The 24,553-nt window shown below is 43.2% G+C and overlaps 2 protein-coding genes across 8 annotated transcripts in view; one reads left to right on the top strand and one right to left on the bottom strand.

The window, feature by feature from the left end:
• Positions 1-12,759, bottom strand: part of AGRP (agouti related neuropeptide) — a 52,482-nt gene extending 39,723 nt beyond the window's left edge. For 2 of the 3 annotated variants that reach the window (XR_013997569.1, XM_081118903.1), the window contains exons 1-2: positions 12,580-12,759; positions 1,920-1,961 (exon numbers count right to left, since the gene is read on the bottom strand). The gene's annotated coding sequence lies outside the window, so the exon portion shown is untranslated. The remainder of the gene's footprint in view (positions 1-1,919; positions 1,962-12,579) is intronic. The other variant, XM_081118904.1, reaches the window with a different exon arrangement.
• CTCF (CCCTC-binding factor) overlaps positions 11,815-24,553 on the top strand; it is a 32,655-nt gene continuing 19,916 nt past the window's right edge. The window contains exons 1-3 of one of the 5 annotated variants that reach the window (XM_081118901.1): positions 11,815-12,033; positions 16,220-16,336; positions 17,572-17,684. The gene's annotated coding sequence lies outside the window, so the exon portion shown is untranslated. Of the gene's footprint in view, positions 12,034-12,273; positions 12,924-16,219; positions 16,337-17,571; positions 17,685-24,553 lie in introns of those variants that run through there. The other 4 variants (XM_081118898.1, XM_081118900.1, XM_081118899.1 and 1 more) reach the window with 4 other exon arrangements.

Below are 24,553 nucleotides of genomic sequence, written 5' to 3' on the forward strand. Positions count from 1 at the left end.
CCTGTGGCTCCCCAGAGCCGGCTAACCTGTTTTGGGAAGCAGGGCACCGGCGGGGGGGGGGGGGGCTCATCTCCTCCCCAGAGCTGCCCAGCATGTTAAGTGTGTTAACCCCAGAAGGCTAAGAGTTCTATGGAAGGAACTTGAAGGTGGGGTGGGGTTTTAGGATGGCAGGCCTGTTCTAAGGAGGGCTTGAGGGAGGCCCACACCCAAGGCTGGAGAAAATGGCCCTCCACCCTTCCCTTCTCCAGGGCTTTCATTATCCAGGGGCAGGGAAGACCATGCACAGGCAAGGCCTTCCCCACTCCCTGAGTCCACTCTGGAGTCCCAGTGGCTGTAGTAGTAGCACAGCAATGTGACACACTGGGGAAAGTGTGCACCTGCACTCAGGCCGAGCTAAAGAGGTGCCAACAGTCCCTTCTGGGTGGGGATGGGGGGGTGACCCAGATCCCCAGGGAGCCCTGCCCCCAGTGTTTTAGAGCTGTGTATAAGAGGTTTGGCTGGTCCTTAACCACCTGCTGGGGAAGCCACGCTGAGCAGAAAAAAAAAAAAAAAAACGGCAACAGGAAGGAGCACAGGAAACACCTGTGTGTGGATGCAGGTGGCTCATTCCTGATGGGTGGGGTTGCGGGCAGGCAGACAGCCCTCAGCACATTGGCACAGCTCTGTGTTCCCTCTGTAACTGTGAAGGGTGTCATGGGACGGATGATGTGCAGTTCAGCTTTTTGGGTGGTAGGCTGGGGTGGCAGAGAGTGAAGGCAAACAAATGATAGAGACCAAGCCAGCACCCAAAGCTGGCCACAGCTTGGGCTTGCCCCAAGGTCCCCTGCAGGAGGGTTGCAGTCTAAGAACCAACCCTAGGAACCCCTGGAGCTCCACAAGAGTCCCATTGGTAGGGCAGGACTGTCCACTTGCATCCAAAGTGTCGCCTGTGTGGTGGAGAAAAAGGAAGTAAACACTGCCTGACTAGGTCCTGGGAAAGTGCAGATGGGTGGCTGGGCCAGCACGAGTTCACACAGCTCAATCCATAGGAGAGGACAGCCTAGGCAAGAAATGTAGGGTGGGAAAATTATCCCACTGAGAGTCAGGTCATCTGAGACTGTCACTGAAAATCTGAGTGGCCCTACATCATTACTTGCCAATGCTGGAAATGGATAGGGCCCCTAACCTTCTGTCCCCTACATGGAGAGTTCTAAGGCCACAGCCTAGCACTCAGCCCTAGCCAAGGGTGGGCACTGTGAGCCCCATCAAGCCTACCTAGCTTAAAGCAGTGTGGATCAACCACTCAACAGCCACTTAAACCCTCTCCATCAGTAACTTGAAGTCAGACTGGATAGCCTCCTACATCCGGACCCATGCCAGGGGTGTGAGATGGTAGAGGGCAGGGAGAGCCTTTGTCCACCCTCCAGTACAACCTCCCCTCCCCCAACACACAGCCTCCCAGGTGCCTCCCAAAGGTCTTCCCACAAGGCAAAGCTGCTCCCAGCACTCCCCCACTCCCTACCCTGCTGTCATACAGGTTTCAGGGAGGCCTTCATTCCTGCTGCCCCACACTCCACAAACAGGAGCCTGCTGCCCCAGCTGATGGGAGGTTGATGATACCACCTGGAGTGAAAGGCAGCAGGGTAGGGAAAGCCTGTGCCCACCTGTCCTATGTAGCCTGTGCAAGCCTCTTTGGGGTGAACAGAAGGAAGTGGGCCTCCAAGGCCTCTGACACCCTGAGAAGTGCCCCATCAATCAAGTCCATCAAGGCCACAGTCATGCCTTGGGCTCTTCCTGGGAGGAAACTGATAAGAGCGCATTGCAAAAAAGGGGCCAGGCTGAGGTAGTCCAGGACTCGATTTATTGTGTTGGTGGTCACTGGAGGCTCCCTGCCCCTCCTGCCACTCCCCTCCTTTCCTCTTGCCCTCTTCCAACCTTACCTTTCCTCCTGTCTCCCACTCTTCTTCCTCATGTATTCAAAGCTGCAGAGAACCAAAAAAGAGAAGAAAAAAAGGCATGTTTGTGAAGACAAAAAAGCAGATGGGTTGGTACATGGGAAGAGGACTGCTTCTGTCTCACTCACAGAGCGGGGGTGCCTTTCTTGAGTTTCTGTGCCTAATGTGCGGGTACAATCTGCTGAACCCTTGGCATATGACATGTTCCCTCCTTTCCTTCCATATGCCCCCTGCCCCCTGACAGCCCTGGAGTATCCAGTTAAGGCCAGACATCCCCCATGGACAGAAGGCTTGACTTCTAGACTTGGCTCTTTTGGACATGGGTAATACAGGAGGGTGACCTTGGGAAGGACTCCAGGGCCTATAAAACTGCTAAGAACAATCTATCATTAAGAAAATAAGACTGTCAGTGGCCTATAAGAGCCTTTCGTTTCAGAAGATTGTAATGGGGTGACAGCCATGGTTTAAGTTTGATGTCAACAGTCAATTTTCACCTGTCTCTGAATATACCCAGGACATATGGACCCTCAATAAATGCTGACTTACAGCAGCCGAATAAGCAGATGAATTGCTATAGCTAACACCTACGTTTCTAGCTATTTCCTCTAAATCTCCTTAAAACCTCCTCCTGCACCTCCTCCTCAAGCATCATTTTACAACCATCATTCCACAGGATTCCATTCTAGGCTCTTTTCTCCTTGCTCTTCAAACACACTCCCTCAACCACCTTATCCATTCCTCTGCCTTCCATCTATAAGCTGAGGCTGTATGCCAGTGATTTACTGGCATTCTCCTCTCCTCCAGATTGCCATATCCAACTGCTGACTGACTGGACACTCCTTTTGAACAGCATTCTCCAAATTACTTAACATCTCAAAATCTGTTTCTCCTCCAGGGCCCTTGGGGTTACCAACTAAGCAGGTACCCAAGCCACACAACTAAGCCTCATCCTGGACTTTTTCTTCTGTTTCCTCATCCCAGCCATCAGAATCCTCTCAATTAAATGCCCTAAATATTTCTAAATTCTATCCACTTCTCTTTATCACCATTGACACCACTCAGATTCAGGACATGTTGACCTCTCATGTAGACACTAAAACTGCCCCCTCACAGGCTTTCTGCCCTGGTCTTGCTCCTCTTCCATCGATTCTCCACAGTGCTGTCAGAGTGATTTCTATAACATAAATCCACTACTGTAAGTTCTCTGTTAAGGAAAATTCCAACCCCCTCATCCTGGCTCACAAAGCCCTTTGAGTCTGTTCCCCTCTCCTGCCTCACTTCTGCCACCTAACTTCTTGCTCTGCACAGGGCTTGCTTGCCCCATCATGGTACATTCTTTTTACCCTTCATCTCACCTTGCTAATAATGCCTGTTCACCTGAAAAGCTTCAACCTAGACATCACAGATTTCTTCAGGAAGCTGCCCCTCCGCTATGCTCTTGTCACAGGAGCCTGCACTTCCCTAGTACAGCACGAATCACACGCCACTGCACTTGCTCATTTACTTTGTATTCTCCAATGTACAGGGTGGGACAAAAGTAGGTTTACAGTTGTGAGTCTGCAAAACAGAGTTTATTCTTGTATTATTATTTATTAATTACTGCATTATTTTCTATACAAACAACTGTAAACCTTTCCCACCACCCTGTATATATCTATAAGTATTTGCTGACTATTCTACTAAGTAACAGGCACCACCCAAGTCCCTTATGGAGGCTGGCCCAAGTTTTTTGTTTTACTTGTTTTTAAACAGCTTTACTAAGATTTAGTCCACATACCATGCAATTCATCCATTTAAAGCATACAGTTCAATGGCTTTTAGTGTAGTCACAGAATTGAGCAATCATCACCACAGTCAATTTTAGAGCATTTTCACCAACCCCCAAAAGAAAATGCACCCCTTAGCTATCATCCCTGGGCCTTCACATTCCCCTAGCCCCATCCACACCGAGGCAACCACTAATCTACAATCTGTCTCTATACATTTGCCTATTCCGGGTATTTCTTATAAATGAAATAAGGTTAGGCCTTTCCAACTTACCCAGTTCTAAGATTCAACTGAGAATTGCCTTGGAGATTCAAATTCAGAGGTCTGGGGTGGGGGTCAGGGAATCTGTATTTTTAACACATGTTCCAGGCAATTCTCTATTTAATTAAGTTGCATCTGCCTTTACTAACCCCAGCAACCAAGACCAAACACACAGAGGTGATCAAGATTAGCTTTTGATGAATACCTCTAAAACTTGTATCTAGCTTTCGGCTCCCTATATCCAGCTCCCTAAGTGACGTCTTGGTCTTATCTCAAATACAACCTGAAAACACTTCGAGTATGTTCAATGCACAAAAAGCCGGGACACTCAAAACATTCCCCATAGTCCCCCATAAAGCACAATTCTTTAGAATGCCCTTTCACACCTGGATCCCAATGAAGGACTAGAAGGGAAGCCTGATCAGAGGACAATATAGAGAGGGCGAGCTGTCAACCTGGTAGAGGAGGTAAGCAAACTGAATCCACAGGAGCTGGAGGGGGCAGTTAGAAATGAAGCTAAAGAGGTGATCAGGGGCTTAGTCACACAGGCCTCCTGGACTAGGCGAGGAGTTTGAAATTTACCCCCAGGGCACTGGGAAGCCATCCTTGGGATTGAAGCAGTGGAATTTTGAGATCACATCTCTGCTTTGGAAAGGTCACTTAGGCAGTCGAGTGGAGGCAAGAAGCTGTGATAAGTCTAAAGCTGTGGTCAGAAGTGACAGGGACTTGGGCCAGGGAGGGGGCAGTGGGGATGGAGAGGTTAGCGTGAAGAGACGTCCTGAGGGCAGAATAGACAGGATTTGGTGATTGACAGGATGTGGAAGATGAAAGAATGAAGCCCAGGTTTCTGCCCTGGGTGGTGGATAGATGGTAGTATCTTTCATTGAAAAGAGGGAGCCCCAGAGAAGCAGGTTGGGAAGAGAGTGTTAAGGCCCATAAGGGCTGGGAGCCATCCAGGAGGGAGTATCCAGAAAGAAGCTGAAATGTAAATCTGGGGCAAGAAGAGAAGGCTGTAAGCTAGAGGCAGAAGCTGAAAGTCATCCCCGCTTTACTGCAAAGTCTTACATGACTGCTGTGATGTCCGGTGACCAATTTGGTCCTCTCCCAACTGTAGTACATACCTTTTACTTGCTCCTCTATCCTTGACTTTAACCTACTAGTACTCATGAGGTTTAGTGTGGCCTCCTCAGACTAAGACAAAATATAAGGAACTTAAAGACAGAGGACATCATCTATCTCCAGTATTACCTTGCCTCAAGCATAGACCTGGGTCTCAGTTTTTCATGGCATACTTGTAGATTAATGTCATCACTCCAAATACTTCTGCTATTTGCCTTCTGAGTGCCTGAAATTTCCATCATTAAAGCCCTTCCTTTGGGTTAAGGCCATAGTGTCCAACTTGTTTTAGGGATAGAAACCTTTTTTCTCCTTGAACAAATCACATAAAATTTGGAGAAGTAAGGGAGGGTGGCCTAGAGCCTGTCTGCTAGACCTCCCTTCCTTCCCCTTCCAAAGCAGCCCCTGAGCTAAAGAATCATCTCCAGAGGATGGCTAGAAATGTATCTGACAGAGTGAGGACCTCTGAGCAGCCAGATGGGGCTAAAAGGTCTGAGTACTCATTCTGGTTTTGGCAGCAAGTTACTGGATGACGCTGAGAAAGTATTCATTTCTTGAGTTTGGGACAAAACTGTGTCTGGCTCTTCAAATAATGCTGTGAACATCAATTAAAAGAGCAGGCATGAAAAGGTGTTTTGCAAAATAAGACAATTAAAGAACGATCAATGCATGTCTGAAAAATGCACATAAGAGCACAGACAACAGATGTAACCTATTTCCCAAATGTGGGATATAGATCTAGGTAAAGTCCTTTAGACCTCAGAAAGCAGTAATTTGAGCTGAGAGGTAAAAAATACAACTTTTATAGGGGTCTGAAGAAAGCAGACATCAGCAAGGAAAAAAATTCTTGTGGTCTAGGTAGGAGATGTAGAAGGACAGGCCTTTAAAATGTTAGGAGAAAGTGGTTGGCCTTAACAGTTGACATTGAAAGCTTTCCAAATGTCTTATAAGATTTACCACCTATACTCTACACCAGGGGTGGGAACATCAGGCCCACAGGCCGTATATGGCGGTCCCGTGAAATCATTTGGATCATTTGGTCTGGCCCTGCCAAGGCCTCACCAAAGAGAAGCAGCTCCAACCATCACATTAGGGGTGAGTTAATTAGATGTTTGACCAAATATAGCAGGCTAATTTTTAAGTTGATAATTTTGTATGGCCCTCAAATGATGTTATAAATATCCAAATGGCCCTTGGCAGAAAAAAGGTTCCCCACCCCTGCTCTACACCCTAATCAAATGGTATGGGATGACTTACTATCTCCCAACACTCTTGTGCCCTTGATTATGACTTTATCTTATATGCCTTTGCCTTGCTTATTAACATCCAGAAATATCCAGAAATCATTAATTAACATCATTAATATCCAGAAATGAGATATTCCTGGGCAATGAGTTGCTCCTTTATCTGAGTCCATTTTTTCCCATTATAACAATTATTGCATGAAATTTTTTTTTTTTAAATCCTCACCTGAGGATATTTTTTCCATTGCTTTTCAGAGAGTGGAAGGGAGAGAAACACCAATGTGAGACACATCGATTGGTTGCCTTCTGCATGCACCCTGACCAGGGCCGGGGACGAGCCTGCAACTGAGGTATGTGTCTTTTGCCGGAATCGAACCCGGGACCCTTCAGTCCATGGATCTATGCTCTAACCACTGAGCCAAACCAGCTAGGGCAGCATGAAATTTTTGTTGTTGTTTTCTAACCAGTCTGACCAGTTAAACTTTGAATTCAAGGGCAGGAAACACATCTTGGGTCATCTTTGTATCCTCAGGGCCTAGAACAGGGAGTTGAACACAGTAGGTGCTCGATAAATGTTTGCTGAATTGAATTATATCTCACACATGTCCCCAACAGATAGAGGCATGAAGAGTATTCAGGTGTAACTTTAGGTATTATCCCTAAAGTGGGGAGAAAGATTCTTGCCCAATGTTACTTCATCCCTCCTTCATTTGATTATTTTGCTTAAAGAGTTACAAAAAACAAACAATTATGATTAGTGCAAGCTTTATGGAACTTGTGGAAGCCAAGGAAGATCTCTGAAACAGAATTCTTCTCCTGAGAATTATAGAACAAGTACATCTTCCCCAGAAAGAATGGCTCCCAGGCCAAGGAAAGCCTGTCAGTAACTAATTCTACTAATGAATCTAGAAAGATCATATCTATCAGAAGTGGATTTGGGAGTGAGGGTAACAAGAAGCATAAAAATGAAAGAAATAACAATAGTGTACATTTATTTATGATTACCGGTGCCTACGGCTATGCAAAAAGCTTCACTTGCATTGTCTCATTTAATTCTTACTACTGTGTGAAGTGCGATTATTATCCTACCTTATAGAGAAGAAACCTGCAGTTGAGTTGTTACTAATTCACCCAAGATCACAAGCTAATAAGAAGCCAAGACAAGACTTGAACGTCGGACAATTTGATTCCAGTATCCAGAGAGGGTGATATTAAAAATTTAAGTTATAGCCCGGCTGGGCGTGGCTCAGCAGTTGAGCATTGATCTAGGATCCAGGAGATCGAGGTTCGATTGCCGGTCAGGGCACATGCCTGAGTTGTGGGCTCGATCCCCAATTGGGAACATGCAGCAGGCAGCTGATCAATGACGACTCTCTCATCATTGCTTCTATCTCTTTCTCCCTCTCCCTTTCTCTCTCTGAAATCAGTAATTTTTTTTTTTTAATTTTAAGTTATATAACTAACATCTCTTAATCTAATTAACTGTTCACCAAAGCTTTCTAGTAATATGGCTTCCCAGGAGGCTCTCCAGTAGAGAGAGAACACCTCTTTTGCCAGCATAAAAGCAATGGCCCACTTGCCTCTTAGTAAAAATGGCACTCTGCTCAACCACGAAGTTCCTGTGAACCTGGCAAGTCCCTAAGGAAGGAATCCACTCTCAGGATACAGGCTATATTTCTGGTCCTACCTGTGAGGCTGAAGACCAGATCCTGGAGCATGGTGACTTCACCAATGCTATGTGGTAAGCTGACAGCCTTCTGCTGACAATGCCTGAAAGCCTATGGACTACAAACCTCAGACAAAGTCCATAGGAAGAACACATCCTGAGATCACCAAGTGGTTTTAAATCACCAAAGTTCTCACTGGTCAGACAGTCTGGTATAGTACTGCAGGAAACAAACCTGTCCTTATTTTCATCATCCTGTTTGCAGGCTCTCATCATATTACTTTCCCTCTCAACTTGTTTCTGTCCAGTCTGAAACATCCTAACCTTTCGGTTTGGCTTTCTGTTCCTTGGTGATTCCACCAAGTAGGACATATCACAATTTCCTACAAGGGGAAGAAAACATTTCCTTTTGTTCCTTCTTAGTGATCCTCAGCATTTTCTCAGCCCTGTGTCAGAGCAGCACATGGGATCTTTGTCTTCAGAAAGCAGGCTCCAAGACCACTTAGACCCCATTCCTGGCTTCTAAGTGATGACTCAGAGGTCATATAGTTGTAATTATAGTTGATATAATATAAATATAGTTGTCCTAGTTGCTATAACAAAATACTACTGCTATAACAAAATACCACTGACTGGATGCTTTATAAACAACAGAAACTTACTGCTTACAGTTCTGGAGGCTGGGAAGACCGAGGTCAAAGCATCAACATAGTTCTCGCCCATGTGGCTCAGTGGTTAGAGTGTCGGCCTGCACAGCAAAGGGTCCTGGGATCAAGTCCCGGTCAAGGGCATATACTTGGGTTGCAGGTTTGATCCCGCCCCAGTCAGGGTGCATTCGGGAGGTAACCAATCGATGTGTCTCTATCACATCGCTGTTTCTCTCTCTTTCCCCCTTCCCTTCCTCCCTTCCACTCTCTCTAAAAATCAATGGGAAAATGTCCTTGGGTGAGGATTAAGAGGGAAAAAAAGCACCAATATAGTCACATTCTGGTGAGGGCCCTCTTCCTGGCTCACAGCCTTTTCCTTGTGACTTCACAGTGTGGAAAGGTCTAGGGCTCTCTATGAAGCCTCTTTTAAAAGGCACCAATGACATTTATGAGGGTTCCACCTTCACGACTTTAGCACCTCCCAAAGGCCTCACCTACTAATACCATCACATCTGGCATTAGAATTTCAACATATGAACTTTGGAGGAACTACAAATATTCTGACCACAGCAGTTATAAATATAATTGTAAATATAGTTGAGGTTTTTTCCCATCTAAATACACTACCTTATATTTGTCCATCCTAAAGCCTAAGAAGATGTTCTTGTACTCTACTCTTAACGATAAGGAAGGTGGTTTGAAGTAAAATCTTAGAGAAAGTAAATAATTAGATTATCAAAGGTACTAGAAAGAAAAAGAAGCCAATCATTTAGGTGCAAGTTAACTTTGTTGTTTCTAGTACATAGTTCCTAAGGCTACCAGGAGCTGTTTGTGGTAGAAGGCTGAAGAAAATGCAAAAAGCAAATATTCCAGAGATAATTTTGTCTAAGTTTACTTTTTCTTTATGTTTGAATCTTAAGGCCTGTTCATAAGAGACAAATAGGACCACTTAGTTCCTAGAACAGGGGTCACATGTAAATTTTCACAATACTTCACACATTTCTAGAATAGTAGCTAATCACATAAGGCAAGTGCTTGAGATGAGGAATCAAAAATTTGGGTTCTGGTGTTGAGAAACCAAATTATCTCTCTTTATGTCTATATCCAAGCAGCTGAATATTGCTGGAGAAAAACCACACACTGGGCCAATTGATTTAACATTAAACTAATGATCATAAACTTCAAATGGGTACCAAATGCTGCCAAGGCAGTCCTAGTAGGAAAGCTGTAAGTCGGCTTTCCCTTTCCCCTGCATTTGCATCATCCTCACCTTAGTTACCGATTATCACAGTGGAAGCATCCTGTTCCTAGCCAAGGTCAATCCTCCCAGTTTTCTTATATCCTTCCATGGATTTCACTCCTGTATAGGTTGAGTAAGCCTTCTCTTTTCTGTATCACCTCCAATGGCACAAAAACGTGCTATAGAAGCCTACCATCTTTTAAACATCTCTTTTGCCCCTAGCCAGGTAACTCAGTTGATAGAGAGTTGTCCTGATATGCCAAGGTTAAGGGTTCCATCCCCGATCAGGGCACATACAAGAATCAACTGTGTGCATAAATAAGTAGAACAACAAATCAATCTTTCTTTCTCTCTCTCTCTCTAGAATCAATAGATAAAACAAAACAAAAACACCTCTCTTGATCCTATATCCTTCTAGCTAGCCCTACACTTCTTTGCTCTCTTCACAGCAAAACTTCTCTCATGCTGTCTACATGTGCAGTCTCTATTTCCTCACTTTCTCATTCACTCTTCAACCCATTATAGTCATGTCCACATTTCTGATTTACCAACATGAATCACGCCAGAGCCACCAATGATATTCTCCAGTGATCTCCAAGGTGACCAATTCACACCATATCTCTAGCCCAAGTATACCTCTCAGTAGTAGACACAATTGACCACTCCCATCCTACCTGAAACCTTTCTGCCCTTAGATTTCACAACTCAACACTAGATTTCCTTCTGCCTTCCTGGCTACCTCCTCTCGGTCTCCATTATCCTATCTCTAACTGCCGGAGTGCCTAGTATTTGGCACCGGAACTTCTCTTCACTCTTTCCTTTAAGTCAGATTAAACCACAAGTGTGGTTTAATCAGCTCATGCAGTTTAAAAACATCTGGAAATTTAAAAATCCAGATTTCTGCTTCCCTTAAAAAACACACACCATACAAATCTGTCAATATTGTGGCAGCATTCTCATAACAGAATGGAGCAGAAGCTGTCCCCTTGACGCTAAGGGAGTTGAGAATACAACACTGAGTCAGATTCCCAAAAGCTCTCCCGGAGCCACAAGAATATCCAGTCGGACTTCCGTCAACTTCATCGTCCGTTGCACCTCCGCGGGTGCATCTTGGGGAGGGGGAGGGCGCCCACAATCTGAGCGGCAGGAGGACTCAGCCAGCCCAGGGAATTTAACAGCCCTCAGGGCAAAGACAAGAAACGCGTATTTTGGAAAACAATTACACCGAGCCAAATACAAAGTCCTTTAGTCAAAAGACGACTGTTGTGATCGTGTAAAAGCATGAAGTCTAGTCTTCCGCTGGCCTATCCGAGCTGAGGTGGCCTAGGGACAAGAAGAAGCCCTCTTCTAGGGCGGAGATATTCCCAAAAGACGCTGGGAAAAGGCAGCTCTTCTCGCTGTCGCTCCCGGGCGCTGAATTGTTTGAGATGAGAATGCGCGGGGACCGGACGGGCCTTACTCTTTGGCGGGATGCTGTGCGGCGCTCGAAAGGCGGGTCGGGCCAGGCTAGGGTGGAGACTGGGGAGGGGCCTGGCCCAAGAAACGCCTCAGCCCCACCACCTAACCCCACACAGGATTCCTCCAAACACCCTCCACTGGTTCAGGGCGGGAGGCTGCAGCTAAGGAACTAGGTTAAGCGGACCCTAGACCCCGGACCGCCCAGAGGGGGCGACCTCCTCCTAAGGAGCCCCACCCAGCGGGAGCCGGGACTTCGCGGCGCCCGCGGAGCCCACGCGCGACCGGGCGAGAGCGCGGGAGGGCGCGTGCGGCGTGACGTGACTCGCAGCGCGTCCCGTTACGCCATCGCGCCCGCTTTTGAAAGTTGGCGCCCGGGGCCGCCTCCCATGCTGCCCTGCGCCAACCCCTCCCCTCACCTTTCCTCCCCCGCCCTCCACTCGTCGCCTGGCCGGCCCCCCCACCCGTCCCTTCCCTTATCAGCACCCGCGGCCCCGGCAGCGCCGACGCAGGCGCACTGCACCACGCCGCCGCCATTTTGTGTCCGAGCCTGTGGAGCGATTAAACCGTGCGCGGAGCTGCTTCTTTGGCGGCAGCGGCGGCGCGGTAGCCGGTGCGGGTGCGCGGAGCTGGCTGGGGACGCCAGGTGGCCGGAGCGGTGGAGCGGCGGCGAAGCGGGCGCTGCGGGGGGTGTGGCGCGGAGGTAAGGGGGCCCCGGGTGGAGGAGGTTTCGCGGGCCGCCTCTAGGTGTCACGATGGGGCCGCTCCGGTCGGCGTTGGCTGCAGCCCGGCGCCAGCGCCGCCGCCGGGGGGTGTTTGTCTCCCTCTACCGTCCCTGCTGCGGCGCGGCCGCCGCCATTGCCCGTCGCCGCCACGGCCCGGCCGGCCCCCCCAACATACACCCGCCCGCTAGGCCTCCCTCCTGGTGGCGCGCTAGGCCTCCGGCGGCGACGGCGACAGGCCCGCGCGTTGGCGACTCCATTTTCCTTCCTTTGTCTCTGCCCTCGAGACCGGCTCTTGGCCCCACCGATCGCCTGGCCGCGGCCCGCCCTCTGCCCTCCGCCCCTCCCGAGGCGGTAGCTTCAGCCCACTGGCGATCTCCGCGCCTCGGCTTCCGCGCCCGCTTTCCTCAAGGGTCCCGACTCTGCCGCCGCGCGCGCAGCCGGGTCTCCGTGCAATATGGGTGTCGGGCCCTGGCCAACGCCTCTCGGCTGCCCATCCTCCAGCCCGCCCGGTCCCCGGAACCTACCCGGCCGCCCTTCGAGGCTGCTCGGCTGTCGCTCCCAGTCCGCGCGTCGCCGCCGCTGGACTCCGTCTCCACCGAGTGGCGCAGGCGGCGCTGCTGCGAGCAGAGGGACCCCAGAGCTGCCGAGAGCTCCCTCTGCAAGGCTGGCTGAGCTGCTCGCGCCTCGACGCCGCCAGAGCGGGCGGGGGGACGTGCGCTCGCCGCCCCCGCCGGGCCCCGCTGCGCCCCTAACCTAGCGCCCGGGCTTTTTGCCGAACCCTATCGATGCGGCCCCCCACGGTGGGCGGAAAAGACATGAATTCTGCACCAAGTAGTTTTTCTGGAGCCAGGGTCGGACTCCCTTTGCAGTGAGTGATAGCCTGACTTTGTACTCTAAGAGATCTTAAAAGGATCCAAACTTAATTTCACACTGATCTCAAGTGACATGATAAATTCCTGAGTTTTGGATTATAGGCTCGCCAAGTTGAGCAGGCGACTCCTGAGTTTCCCTCGTGCTTTAAAATGTCCTGACGCTAACTTAGTACAGTATTTAGTACTTTGATGCTTTAGTACTAGGAGAAAGCAGTTCTCCGGGATTCAGCAACCCGATCTAAAACTCCAGCAGGGCAGAATGAATTTATTCTTAACTCTACTGGTAATTTGCCCATACGCTGAAATCTGAGGGTTGATGTTGTAATTGAATCTTGGGTCACTAGCTGCAGTTGGTTTATAAATATCTACGCCTAATGTAACTACTCTTTAGTAGCAGACTTCCTGTAGCCCTGAGTTCAGAATTAAGTAAACATTTGCGTATGTAATCTTCATGCTTTCTACGAGTTTAGATCAACTAGTATAGTTAATTCCACTACCCTATGGGCTGCAAAAGAAGTCAGACAAGACAGGGCACACATTAAATTTATTCTGTCCTTAAGCCTTCTTGCATCGTAAAAAAGCTTTCTGTTGAATTATCTTTTTGCTCTTTCCTCAGATATTCTAGTGCCTTAATATAGTATGGTCTGGCAGTTGATGTAACAACAACTGCTGCTTTGGAGAAAAGAAAGTCTTGATAAACTTTTTTTTGAAGAAACGTTACATTAAGCTTATGAGGAAATTAAAACATCCTGGTGCTAAGCAAACTTGTCAGTCCACTGTGTGTAATCTCAATCTGTAGGTTTTTTTCAGCAATCTGCTTCCATTGGAGAGTCTTTCAACAGCCCTTTTTGAACCCTACAAAATGTTACTTCTCCGCTTTCTCCACAATGAAATTGCACTAAATAACTAAATGTAGTAGCGTTGATGGAGTGTCAGGTTTGGGAATAGAACCACACTTAATTGTCTAATATATTAGTCCATTTGTGTAATTTTTTCCATTCTCGTGATTTTGAGTATTATTTTCCTTTTGAAATTCTGGATGGCAGGTGGCATGTTTTACTTATTAAATAAGCTCCATACAGGCTAAAAATTAAAATCCAGCAGGTCTAATTGAGCCAGGAGTAAATTTTCCCAGGTTAGCATTGTGCTCCACAGACCATATTTTACTTCTTGATTCAGTTGTGCCATATGAATCATTAACTTCTAAGCCTTATACATCATTTATACTGTTTAATGGTATAGACCTTATCAACAGAGTTGCTGTCCTTTGAGATTTCCCATATGCCAGGATTCATACTTTGTTTTTATTGGAAAACTAAATCTACAGAGAATAAATTGAGGATATAAGGTTACCTACAAGAACTTACTACTTAAATCAGTAGTATGAGGAAGATTACAACAGAACTGTGTGTCCACATAGGAAAATGCTGCTTATTTAAGAGTAGTTGTAAAAGTTATATTAGGAATTTGTTCAACAAAATTTAGGAGCTATAAAAGTTATCCTTAAGATGCATTTAAATTCTAAGGTCTTTAGGATTTTGCTTTAGAGAACACACAAAAATGGGGACACGCACCTAAGACTTCTGGGTTGCTTGTAGAGTTCCTTGGGAGTGGTGGAGACCACCTGTGGCTGACAAGTGCCCTGAGGAGGAGTCCTGTGGCAGAGCCTTGCACCATGATGCCTGCTGACAGAAATTTACCTCTAGAGACTGACTTTTTGCTTCAGGATGCTGCTGACATTAAATTCACTCTAAGTCATCTACTTTATGAGCACCATTTCACTTTTTCAAACCAGAAACCTAGTTGACCATCTATCTTATTTACCTATCTTGGTTCCAGATGACTTCAGGCTCTTTTGCCAAAAATTAGGTCTCTCTTCAAACAACTAAGAATTGTCATAGCTTAGTATTTGAGAAAGAGCATACAGGTTTAGAAAGAATAATAATGGCAAGTAATGTATGATTTTGAAGACCATGGGTCATAATTATATATATAGATATGGAATACCATATGTTTTTTAAACATCCCTACACTTTCTCTAGTCCATTATATTCAGATCTTTGTGCATTTTCTTAGTGATTGGTATTTGGAAGCAAAGATGTGGCATTGCGTAAAGACTGCTGACATATACCTCAAGAAGAGTGATTTTTCCACATGTGATCCTCATTTTTAGTTACCCATAGAATTTTCAGGGGCATACATTCTCATTCCCTTTGATAGTATGTGGACTCCAATACAAAAGTTTCTTAAACTAGATACACTAGTCCTCTATGTTATAAATTGCATCTCAACAGAGAGAAGACTTTTTCAGCTTGATCTAAGAAAGATATATCGGATTAGTTTTGTGGGCTTTAGTTAATTATGAATTGGATTCCCTCTTAGTTATACCTCTTATGCTATATTCTTTGAAAACTCTTAATTCAGATTTAGCTCTTTTCATTTCACTTGGGAGTAGCCCCTACCTACCTTTGGAGGTAAGTTCTACTGTACCACTGCCTGCAGCTTGACAGTTCCTTTATTTGTAATTTAGGGGGGAAATTGTTTGTTTGCTTTTACTGAAAAAAAGCATTTAATTATTTGACTAAAAACATATTTCAGTGCTGTGCTTCTAGAATTTTCAGTGGTCAGTAAAAACTACCCCCATTGTTTGTTGTTTTTTAATCCTCATCCAAGGATATTTTTTCCATTGATTTTTCATAGAGAGTGGAAGGGAGAGAAGAGAGGGGAAGAGGAAGAGAGAGAGAGAAACATCAGTGTGAGAGAGACACATCAATTGGTTGCCTCCTGCACAAGCCCCAACCGAGGTTCGAGACCCCTGGGTCCACCGGCCCGTGCTCTAACCACTGAGCCAAACCAGCCAGGGCATAGTTATCTTATTAAAATGAAAAATAGCCTTTATTCATGATGTAACTAACTTAATCAGTAAAACCACTACTTGCTAAAGATAAGGAAATAAACTGTTAAAGAACTATTACTACACCTATAGGAATTAATTTTTTAGTAGTTTGGATATGTATGTGAGTCGTCATTTGGTTACTAGGTCTTAGTGGGGTGCTATTTTGATAATCACAAATCTTTAGTCCTTTATATACTTAGCAAGTGTCTAAAAAAATAGCTGAGTGTTTTATTATTGGCTTGATATTTATGGAATGGCCCAATTAATAAGATGACATATTTTTATTTATTTCCCAATTTTATCAGTTTTCATCTTGCCCTCAGTTTGTTTTTCATACTATATGTGCATTTGTATGTATTTTGTGTTCATAAAAATGATTTGTGCTTGATGTTTTAGAATGGTCACAGACCTGGGGCCAAAGAACAAGATGTGCTAGTGGACAGACTGCTGACCAAGGGCTTGAGAGCTGGATTCTGTTTTTCCTCTTCAGACTGATTTTGCAGCCACGGAGAGGTAAATACTTCAAGTTCTTGGTCTTAAAAATAGGAATAATAAAACCCTCCTAAGGTTGGAGGATTTGCTGGACCATTCTTGGGTATAGGAGATGTAAGAGGTTGGGTGATTGAGGGCATACAGGCTTTATGGTCAGAGAGTCCTCAGTTGAAACTCTGCACTACCATATATTAGCTGGACGACACTGGGCAAGTTATTTAACCTTTCTATTCTTACAGCCCTCATTTGTAAGAGTACCATTAATTGCAGAGGTTATTCTCAGAGCTGAGAATGTGGGTAAAGCATTAAGTATCATTTGGGGCCTGTATATAGAAAAACCCCAGGAAATGGTGGCTGCTTTGCTGTAGAAACCTTTGGAATGCATATTGTGACTCTTGGTAAATTACTTCAAAAGTCCATTGTGGAAATTTGCAATTTTGAAGAGGAACAAACAGATGGAATACTATTTTGGGGGAATCTGGTATCCTGGATAAAAATTGTCTTGAGTTAGCCTTGCTAATAACCCATGTTTGCATCAGAGTGTTAATTGTAGTTATTATCAATATATTTTCTTAACATTTGAAAGGGTCACTTAAAATTTACTGTGGCCTACACTTTCTGCTCTAAAATATAGTGGACATCATGGAACTTGAAATAGGTTTCATAAACATCAGGGTCTACTAGGCTTTGGATCTCATAAACAGCAAAGGTAGGGTTCTGGGTGTGAAAATTGTATCTTCCAGGCTACCAGAAAGCACTTCTTTCTTATCCCTTAGAAAATGTGAAAATTGTTTAATTGCACTTGTGTAATGGCATAAAGGAGTGTAGAGGTGGGAATTACAAATGCTGAGATTAGATAAACTTATATGAATAAATCATTTCAGTGATTACTCATTTTCTTACAAGCCATGCCTGAAGCAGATAGAGAGGAGGAAGGGAATGGGAGTGAAAGCTCTGTTCTTCAGATCTCTATTTTCCAAGCAAGCATCTTGGTACTTCTGTAGGTGGGAAGGACAAGGTCTGTGTGCTGGTTTTCTGTCGTTCCAGAAATAACTTGTGCTCTACAAGTACTTTTAGAAGTGTTGATTCATAATACATACTAATGAACTTCTGAAAAGGAAAATAATACTGATTTGAAAAGCTATTGAGAAAACTGAAGAGTTTGGGGAATGGGGTTGTAGAAACATGTTGGTCACTTTTAAGTGTTGTGGCTAGTTTAATCCCTGTTTCTCAAACTGGGATATGAATACCCTTAGGGTACAAAGTGATATGATTCCGGGGTACTTGAAGCCACAAGATAAGCATGACCCATCTTCTTGGAGCTTCAATTGTGCTCATTGAGGGGGCGGTGAGTTAAGTAATTTAACTGGTAAGTAATTTAAAATTTTTTTACATTGAAACATATATTTTAGGAGTGTATGACTGCCTAAGATTACACACGTCATCAACAAAATGGGGCGTGAATGCCTGGTAGTGGGAAGTGTTCTTTGTATAGGTACTGCAGTGGAAACCTTTGAGAAGCAATACTTTTGAGCTACCATCCGGCTCCTTATTTAGTTCCCTGTGGTATCCTACTGTGAAATACAGATGTTAAATTGTATTAAATTGTGCTTGTTTGCTTGCATGCATGTTCCTACACATGTGCGGGCGACATGAGCAAGAGCTCAGCACGGTAGGCAGTTCTGGATAGCTGGACTAAGTCAGAAATATTGTCAGAAAAGAGGAAGCAGTGAACAAAATCAGGTCTAAAACTATAAAGTAAATTCTATAAAACAATTTTGAAAACGTAACACGTTAACTCAAGCATAATTAACAGTTTATACTGATTTTCTCCCCCCCACACACACTTTGTTAGGTAGTCAGTCATAATAAAATGGCTTAATTCTAAGCTATGGACCTTGTGACTCCTAAGACTATTCAAAAGCATCTGTTCTTAACTGTTTTGTGTGTTTTGCAATTACTAAGTGTTGTTACTAATGTATTGCTCTTAATGTAAGTGGTACTTAAAAATTACATGTTCTATATTGATAATGCCTGCTCTTTGAACACAGGTTATATATTTTAACCTAATTGGTTCTAGACATACTGAAGTGTGACTTTCTCTGAAATGATGTGAATTGGATCAACCCAGATATTTAGATATCTGCAGTATTTATTGGACACTTGTAATGTGCTCATTCCATACTTTGAGAGGTTTTTAAAAAAAATACAGTACAAAAAAAGAAATTGTTATGGAATAAAAGTAAAGAAAACCCCAAACAAAAACCTGACACATAGCAAGAGCTCAATAAGTTTGAATGAATGCCTAGGGAAAAAACTAAATAGACGTTTAAACACTACTCAAAACAAAATAAAAAACTAGTATTGGTAGGATGGTTAGGTTTGAGGTGACTTTTCTTCATTTTCTATAGTTTGTGTAACAGTTATTTTATAAATGCAAATAACGCCCCTCCCCCCATGCACACTATTTTTTTAAAGTAGATAAAGCGGAATTACTAAAAATTGGGAATATCAATATTCAGCCATAAGGGACTGACTAAATTGATATATCTGTATAATAGGATGTCATACAACCATTATATTATGCATACATAAAGCAGATTATCAAATAGTATGCACAGTGTGTTCTCTCATTTGAGAGTAAGAGTGTGTGTGTGTGTGTGTGTATGTGTGTGTATTTGTGTATGGATATAAACCAGAATGTTTATATAAAACCTATAGGTTTATATTCTGCTTATCTGAGTTTCCTCCTCTTACCTGTATTGTATAATTTTTGCTTGTTTTGGGGAGGATAATTATAGCTGAGAACCAAGAAATACGTTGCTACCTGAATTAATCTATCAACTTTTGGCTGAAGCAATATTACTGAAAGCCTGGATTTTCATTGGAAGAGCCAAGCTTTTGGTTTTGGGGGGGAGTACAAATTAATTCAATATATTAAATAGGGAATACTGCATGCAGAGAGGGTAGATCAAGTACAAAAGCAAAAACTATATAGCAGAATGTGACCATATGGGAAGAGCTGCACCTTGTTTCCTCTTTTGTCTTTGGTACATCACAAAAGAAGGGCTCATGGTATACTTCTTTTTTTAATTTAAATTTTATTTTAGCTCGTCTTTTACCACTATTCATTATCTATTTGCTATTTGCTCAGTCCCAGAATACATGTATAGTGGTATCAGAATTGTTAACTTTAACTCCATCGGAAACAACTTCACTAACTATAATACAGTGCTTATGTATAGTTCTTTAGTCCTTAGTCTTATAATCTCTACTAATTTCCTAAGTTAGCTTTTTCCTCTAATATTTTATTTCTCCTCCTATTCCCCGTTGTTTGAATTATTTCTAACATAAGAGTAAGTTGACTTTGAGTGAGAGCCAAGTTAATTGTAAATTTGAGGGCATAGAGTTTGAAATGTCTGTTTAATCTATTCAGAATACTTTTTTGATCTTGTTCTTGACTCTTCTTAGTAGTAGATATTTGCTGATTTAGTGACTTCTAGGTAAGTGTACATCTTAGCTAATGGCTAAGTAGGTTATCCTATCGAGTATATAGCTATAGCTCTAAGCATTTGTCACACTGAAATTAAATCTCCTATTTTTTATTTTGAAAAGAGGTAGATGTTACACCAGCTTTCCCAACAAGGAAGGAGGAAATAGACCTAAAATGTTTTAGCTGGGTGAGGAGGGCCTTTGAAGAAAAGAGCAGATATCTTAATGCTCTTTGTGCAGTGGGGAGGGAGAGTGATTATATAAACAGTGATTATACCCTAACTTTGAGAAGTCTTTCTAGTTTAAAACATACTCTAATTGAGGAAAGAGCCAGTCTGGTAGATTATAACTTATGTCTGTGGCATTTTTGCCCAACACAAGGATTCCTCTAAATTTCTTGGACTTCAGATGATGGTGTATGTATTTTCAGGAATAGCAGAGTAAAATGGTAATTTAAAATGACACCTTTTTATATGCTTAGAGGTTGTTTCTGGGTTTTCTCTTCTGTTTAAATTGTGATCGTCACAGTATTACAGTATATTAATTATTGTGACTGTAATATATTAACATTTAGAAATAGAAGATTGCCTTCATTTTTCAGAAATTTTATTGCTATCTTCAATATCTTGTTTGTTTCAGACAGATTTTGAAAATTGCTTTATGTAAAAAGAATATCTTTATGATGTTTGGACTTTCTGGTCATGGATATGGATAGTACTGTTTCTAGTTAGTGAGGTCTTTTGTGCCTCCTAGAAGAGTTTTGTAATCTTTAGATACGTCCGCACATTTTGAGTTGGGGTTATTTTTATTTTGATAGTTAAGAATGTTATAACTTTCTATATTTCTGTATTTTTTGTTTATTGAATCTATGTATACTCTATACAATTTCATTTATTAGCCCATCTTGTTTGAAAAAGAATTTGAAGAAATACATAGAAAATACCAATTAGAATAGAAAACTATTATTACGTAGTTTGAGAGGGGAAAAATTGATCAATGTGTGGCCACCTTAAAAAAAAATTGTACGTGATCCTGTTATACATAGGTCTCTCAATGAAAGGAAAAAATTCTTTAAAGGAAAGCTTTTCCAAGTACATGATTCCAAATGAAATTTCTCCCACATATCCTTTAGTTTAAGCCAAGGGTGTAATGCCAAAACAAAACTTGATGAAAGCAGATCTTTAGGGGATAAGAACCCGTGACTCAACTATACCCAGTTTTCTGATATTCTGGCATATGATTCTGGGATAAAGACTAGAATAGAGTACTGAAATCCACTGAGACGTCAAGTCAAATAAGGACAGAAAAGTTTCTTTTTTTTTTTTAAATTCTCACCTAAGGATATGTTTTTATTGATTTTTTTTTTTTTAGAGTGAGAGTGGGGGGACAGCAATCGGTTGCTGCCCCCCAACCAGGAATCAAACTCATAACCTCTTGGTGTACAGGATGACACTCCAACCAACTGAGCCACCCTGCCAGGGCAGAAAAATCTCTTTTGGATTTACCAGTTAAGGGCCATTCCTGGCTTCAGAACAATTCAATAGAGTATTGAGAAACAGAAACCAGACTGGTAAACAAACCAAGGGGTAGAAGAGAAATAAAGGAGTGGAGACTGCTAATGTGGGGTTGAACTTGGAATACAGAAGTGGCAGATGCTCAGTTGTCAGGTGGAGTTAAAGGGAGTTTTAAAATGGGAAAGATTTGAGCAACATAGAGCTGGCAGAGAAGAGGCTGAAGCAAGAGCAAGAGGGCTGATCTAGAAGGCTCCCCAAGGATGCAGGCCAGGCGGGTGGCCTAGAAGCAAGGGCAGACCTCAGGACCCTTTGTGTTTGAGGCTAAGCCTCTGCATCCTCCCAACCAGTCAGCAGAGCCAAGAGAAGTGCTCAGGTGCCAGTTTTCCTCTTTCCCAGCCCCCTCACCCCCAGGTGCCAAGAACACCTGCCTCAGTCTGAGTGAACCTCCTTTCTACACTTGACCCAGAAGTTGATTCAAATGATTTTAAAAAATGTTTCTAAGCTTTACTCTTTCACCAAGACAATAGAGAATATAGGAAGGATCTGGTCTTCAGAGTTCCATTTTATGTGTCATATTATGGCCCAGCTTGCCAGGCTCTTTTGGTTGGTTAGTAATGGATTAGGGACTAGAGTCTAGGTTTACTCCTTAGGTGATAGCCAAACATCCACATAGATATCCTTTAGGTAGTGAAACTGGGATTGCAGATGGGAATTTTGGAGATCTCTTTGTAAAGACAGCAGAAGTAAAAAGGTTAGCAAATGGAGTGGCTACAGAGAAAGGAACAGAGCCTTGATGTGCTCACAGGGAGGAGTTCTGAGAGACGGGAAGGCAGGAGCCAAGGGAGAAAAGAAGTTGATGAAGGAGGAATATCAGTTTCATACTGTCAGGTGCCAGAGAAACAGGTTGAGGATGAGGGGAAGGCCTTTGGGTTCACTGGTGTAGTTCTTGGTGAGTGGTGCTCGTGGACCAGGCAGAACACCAGCAGAGTAGGGCTAAGGAGGATTGGAGTCCTTTTTTAAAAAAAAAAAAAAAAGGGCGGGGGGAGTTCATGGCTTATCCAGTGATTTATTTTTTTTTATTTTTTTTTTGGATGATTTTTTATTTTTTTGAGAGAGATGGAGGGAGAAACTTTGATCAGTTGCCTCCCACACATGCCCTGACTAGGAATCGAACCCACCACCTTTTGGTATACAGAACAACGCTCCAACCAACTGAGCCACACCAGCCTTTTTAATAAGGACTTGGGGTCCTTTTCTTAAAATAGAGCAAAGCCATATACAAGAGTATGCAAATAATATGTATAATGTTATTTCTACATAAAAGATACATATCCATAAGGAGGGGGACTTAGAAAACACCAAAGTACTAGGTGATCATCTCGGTATAGAAATTATAAACAACTTTTTAAATCTCTTATGTGCTTCATTTTTCAGATTTCTATAAATAAGCTAACATACTTTTGATAATCTGAAAAAGTTGTGTCCCATGAGTAAATGTAAACCCCCTTTTAGTGTTGATCTACAAAAAGATTCTACAAAACCTAGAAAGCCTTAGCTGGTTTGGCTCAGTGGTTAGAGCGTTGTCTCCCTCGGACTGAAGGGTCCTGGGTTCAATTTCAGCCAAGGCCACGTACCTCGGTTTCAGGTTCGATCCCTGGCCCAGTTGGGGCAAGTGTGGGAGGCAACCAATCAATGTGTCTCTCACATAGATATCTCTCTCTCCCCTTCCATCTGAAAAGCAGTGGAAGAAATATCCTCAGGTGAGGATTTAAAAAAATACAAAAACCTAGAAAGCATGGCTGATTGAAGCAAGGAGAATGACAGAGAATATGAGAGAAGCAGTGTATGGGAGAGGCTGGTGGCTTGCTACTATATGCCTGATTTTTCTGTCAGAATAGAAGCTACTGCTTTAAGCCCCTGAGTAGATGCCAGTGTTCATGGACCTAATACTCTCTCAGCTCTACTTCCTGGCAACACAGTTGGTTTCAATTTGTACCACTTTTTTTTCTACCTGGTTTATAATTGCCTGACCTCTTTTAGGTTGGACTTGGTTATTTACAAGCAATTTCTAACATTTTATTTTTTATTTATTTATTTATTTATTTTTTAATATATCTTTACTGATTTCAGAGAGAGGAAAGGAGAGGGAGGGAGAGAGAAACATCAATGATGAGAGTCAGTGATCGAGCCCACAACCTGGGCATGTGCCCTGACCGGGAATCAAACCTCGATCGCCTGGATCCTAGGTCGACGCTCAACCGCTGAGCCACGCCGCCCCCCCCCCCCCCCCCCCCGGGCGTAACATTTTAAGTTCTCAGTATGAACAAGACAGATTTTTCTGTGTTCTTCAAATTATTGCATTCTACAAAACCCTACAGAGTTCAGAGATTAAATGTTTTTCCTCCACGAGTTTTATTGCAGAGGCTATCTAAATGGCCTGGGATTATGTAGTGATTTTCTGGCAGGGCTAGCATTAATATTTACAGCTTGTGAAATTTTGTTTTTTGTCCTTTGTTGCTTTTCTCAAGAATGTCGCCTAGGTGGATGTGTTTTGTTCTCTGTTCCCTAAATCCAACATTTGGAGTTACCATCTGGCTGGTGTCCTAATTTTGAGACCTTTGTGGTCTGGAAAAGCTTTTTTTTTTTCCTGTGTGAATGAAGAGTAATAGTATAAAGTCATATATTCTTAAACTTGAATATATGAAACCATTTGGGGATCTATTAAATTGCAAATCCTGATTCTGTGGGTCAAGGGTGAGGCCCAAAGTTTTGTGTTTCTAATGAGTTCCAAGGTTATGCCAGTGCTACTTGTTCTCAGACCATACTCTGAGCAACAGAGATACAAAGTTGTGCTGTCCAGTATAGTATAGCCCCTAGCCACATATGGCAGTTGAAAACCTACAGTGTGACTAGTTCAAATTGAGGTATAGTTTTTCAGTATGACTACTAGAAAATTAGACTTATATGACTCAACATTTGTGGCTTCCGTTATATTTCTAGTGTAGAGCATTCATTCATTCCTATCCCAAGAATAATCCATCTGAACAATATTGGTCATATAAAAGAAATTATAGTTAGGATCATGCTTAAAGTAGTCTTTTATGGTTAGAAATATAAATGAGATCTTATAAAAATGCTAGCACATTGATGCTCAGACATATTTTATAGGCAAATTGTAAAGCATTCTACAAATGTCCCTTGATCCTCACCTTCTGCAGTAACATTTTTTTAT

The sequence above is a fragment of the Miniopterus schreibersii genome, assembly GCF_964146895.1.
Source record: "Miniopterus schreibersii genome assembly, chromosome: 18".
NCBI classification, from domain to species: Eukaryota; Metazoa; Chordata; class Mammalia; order Chiroptera; family Miniopteridae; genus Miniopterus; species Miniopterus schreibersii.